We start from the raw sequence: 4,153 nt of genomic DNA on the forward strand, positions 1-4,153 counted from the left end.
CCCCATCTGCACATCTGCACATCCCATCAGCTCATCTCTGACCCCATTTGCTCATCTTAGACGCCATCTGACCATCTGAGATCTCATAAGTTCATCCGTGATCTCATCTGTTTATTTATGACCCCCTCTGCCTACCTGAGACCCCATCCACCCATCTGAGAGCCCATCTGCTCCCTGTGCTGGGGCAAATATCCCCAAGACTGGATGCTCGAGTCAGGTCCCAAGCACGAGCTGCCTTCCCTGATTCATCTGCCTGTGCAAGGCCCTGGGGTTCATGGCTGGGCTCAGGTCTGCTCACACATCACGAGGTCATGGCTGGGTCCTGTGTGGGGTCATGGGGTCATGGCGGGCTGGGACCATGGCCCAGGGTGACACCTCTCTCCTATCTGACACAACATGCTTCAAACAGTTAGAAGGAGGCAGCCACGTGACCTCAAGGCTGGGTAACACCTCAAGTTTCTTGGGGTCTCTGAAGGTGGGAGGGGCTGTCAGCCATGCAGATTCACCTCAAGTTTCTTGGGGTCTCTGAAGGTGGGAGGGGCTGTCAGCCATGCAGATTCCTGGGGCCCTTCCTTGGCAGCTGCTTCTGCAAGGCTGGGGTGGGCCCTAGAATGTGTGCTGCAAATGGACCCCCAGGTGGCTCTGGGCAGGGTCTTGGCCTGGCTCGTTGGGTGCTGGGCTGGGGTTCAAAGCCGAGGCACAAACCAGAACCCTCCAACCTGAGGGCTGAGGGCGTGTCTGGCTCTGCCCACCACATCTCAGGAGAGGAAAGGGCCCCACACTTCTGGGGGCTTCACCTGAGCGGGGAGGAGCCGGGTGCTGGTGAGGTCCCCAGGGCAGCCAGAATGGCAGGCCCAGGACACTGGCCTCGGATGCTCCGGCGGAGCGGTGTGAATATCACACGGGCTCTCCGGGATGTGGGACCTGCGCGAGCTGCCTTGCCCACCGGGAGCCTGACTGTGTAAATGCAGAGCCCCGGGCTGGCTGGGAGAGAACCCCGGCTCCCATCTGACACCCCCGAGGCACAGCACCAGCGGCTGGGCCCGCCTGCTCCAGCGACCGAGACTCTCAGGTTGCAGGTTGGGGGCTGAGCGCGTGGTGTGGTTTGGCTCTGTGTCCCCACCCAAACCTCACCTGGAATCATATCATAATAACCCACACGTGTCGAGGGAGAACCCAGGTAGAGGCCATTGAATCGTGGGGGCGGTTTCCCCCAGGCTGTTCTCACCGTGGTGAGTGAGTCTCATGAGAGCTGACGATTTTGTAAGTGTCTGGCATTTCCTCAGCTGGTTCCCGTTCTCTCTCCTGCCGCCCTGTGAAGAGGCACCTACTGCCATGATTGTGAGTTTCCCGAGGCCTCCCCAGCCCTGCAGAACTGGGAGTCCATTAAATCTCTGTCCTTTATAAATTACCCAGTCTTGGGTATTGCTTTTGTTTTTTTTTTTTTGAGATGGAGTCTTGCTCTGCCACCCAGGCTGGAGTGCAGTGGTGCGAACTGAGTTCACTGCAACCTCCGCCTCCCGAGTTCACGCCATTCTCCTGCCTCAGCTTCCCAAGTAGCTGGGACTACAGGTGAGCGCCACTGCGCCTGGCTAATTTTTGTTTGTTTGTTTGTTTGTTTTTAGTAGAGATGGGGTTTTACCATGTTAGCCAGGATGGTCTCAATCTCCTAACCTCGTGATCCACCCGCCTCGGCCTCCCAAAGTGCTGGGATTACACGCGTGAGCCACTGCGCCCGGCTGGGTATTTCTTATAGCATTGTGAAAACGGATGAATACAGCATCTGTCCTGTTGAGGGGTAGGGTGGTCTCGGTGTGAAATGGACAAATACAGCGTGTGTCCTGGTTGGGGCAGGGTGGTCTCGGTGTGAAATGGACAAATACAGCGTGTGTCCTGGTTGGGGCAGGGTGGTCTCGGTGCAGTCTGGTGTCCTCACCCCACAGTGCTGAACTTGCTGGGGTGGGGGGCCCAGGAGGCCTTCCAGGTTCCCTCTGCCTCCAGGAGTCTGCACAGTGGCTGTGGCCCTGAGCTCCGTGGCTTCTCAGAGAAGCTGGCTGACCTTGGCCGAGCGGCCGGCCCTCTGGGCTCCTGCATGTACGGTCTTAGGTGCTGGTCTCTCCTGTCACTGCTGGTGGGCACCTTGGGAGGCTGGTGGATGCCTCTGCCTAGCGTGGTGCCCTGAGGACCTGGTGGAAGGGGTGAGGGGTGGTGGGAGCCAGCATAGCCCTGCCCACCTCAGCTGGGGCCAGAATCCCACTGGGGCCCAGTGTCTCCCTGAACTCTGACATGGGGCCCTGGCTGGCCCCGTGGGCGGCCCCCTGCTCTCCACACAGCGCCCAGCACCCAGCACCTCAAGGCTCAGGCAGCGGCTGGACGTGGCCCTCAGAGCCCAGGAAGTCACCTTGATGACCCTCCTGGACTGACTCACCTCACGTCACCCGGGACACAACACGCAGCCCTGCAGACGCCACCCAGGACATGACGTGCAGGCTGCAGCCCTGCAGACGCCACCCAGGACACGACGCCCAGGCCGCAGCCCTGCAGACGCCACCCAGGACACAACACACAGGCCGCAGCCCTGCAGACGCCACCCAGGACACAACACGCAGGCCGCAGCCCTACAGACGCCACCCAGGACACGACGTGCAGGCCGCAGCCCTGCAGACGCCACCCAGGACACAACACGCAGGCCGCAGCCCTGCAGACGCCACCCAGGACACGACGCCCAGGCCGCAGCCCTGCAAACAGAACCCTCCAGCCAGGAGGCCTCCTCAGGGGGCTGCTGGGCCTCTGTCAGTAGCCTGGGGGAGTCAGTGCTCCGTCCTGGGAAGCCCGGCGGTTAGATCTTAGTCGCGGGCTCTGTCACCCGGGAACAGACTTCAGGGCTGAGCAGGCCTCTCGTCGGCTGTCCTCTTTTCCTCTGAAAACCGTGTTGGAGAAAGTGATTTTCAAATAACCTGGAATTATCTTGCTCTAATTCAGCGTGCACTCTGAGGTTGGCAATTTCTTAAGAGGAAAATGATTTGGTTCCAAGTGAAATCTGCATTTAAATGAAGAGATAACTCACTCTGACCTTAGTGCTGGAGTCAGCGTGGTCGGGCGGCCGACCTCCCGGCAGGACCCGCATCCCCACCCGTCCCTGTTTCCAGGCCCGCTGGACTTCTGTGGTCAGCGTTGATGTGGGGCCACCGTTGTGAGGCCTGCTGGACTTCCGTGGTCAGCGTTGATGCGGGGCCACCGCTGTGAGGCCTGAGAGAACAAACACATGTGGAAGGGGCTTGGCGTTCTGGGCCCTAGAACGGAGCCACGGAGCTGCCGAGCCTGGTCCCAGAGGCAGTGCAGTGCCGGAATTTAGACACCAGCACCGGGACCCCAGCTGAATCGCCGTCCAGCCTGATAAAAGCATCTGGGGGTGGCCTGCAACCTGGCAAGGCTCCAAGCAGCTGCCCCTGCCCTCTTCCTCATCAGGAAGCCCTGGGCGGCAGACAGTCCCAGCCCTGCAGCCGGCTCCAGGCTGCGGAGGAACCTGTAGCCCAGCCCCACCCGTCCTGCGGAGCGGCTCGCCGTGGGGACCTCCCTCACACAAACCCACTGCCCTCCCTGCCTCGGGGGCCAGGACCCCTGTCCCAGCCGACAGCCCTGGCCCCACACCAAACGCATCATGTCCTCGCAAATCTGTCCTTCAAGTTTTTGTTCTCTGGGGACTTACACCAGATTGAACGGGGAGTGCCAGCCCCTCTTCCTGTCCACCTGAGGCTCACAGCTGCCTGCTGGTGGGGAGGTGAGGGCGTAGGGCCTTTGTGCAGATGGGAACCCCCTCTTTTCATGTGGTGGGGGTGGGCAGCTCTGTTGACAGAGGCCCTGAGAGCCGCTCAGGAGAGCTGACTGCCCCTCCCATGCCCTGAGGCTGTGCCCACTGGTGCTGGGAGGCATCCCCCACTCCATCCACGATCTCTCCGAGCCATCACGGCCCTGGAAGCTGGGCTGAACGAGTCTCCAGGAAGGGCCAGGGAGGGCGGCTAAGCCTCTGCAGCATGGCCAGCCTCTGGGACCACCCGTCCACCTAGGGCCGGTTTCCTGGAGCTGGGGCTCAGCCACCCTCCCTGGCCCTGCTGGCTTGGGGAGATCATGGATGGGGCCAGGCCTCTCCCAG

This window comes from Mandrillus leucophaeus, unplaced genomic scaffold (genome assembly GCF_000951045.1).
Source record: "Mandrillus leucophaeus isolate KB7577 unplaced genomic scaffold, Mleu.le_1.0 Scaffold219, whole genome shotgun sequence".
Taxonomy (NCBI): domain Eukaryota; kingdom Metazoa; phylum Chordata; class Mammalia; order Primates; family Cercopithecidae; genus Mandrillus; species Mandrillus leucophaeus.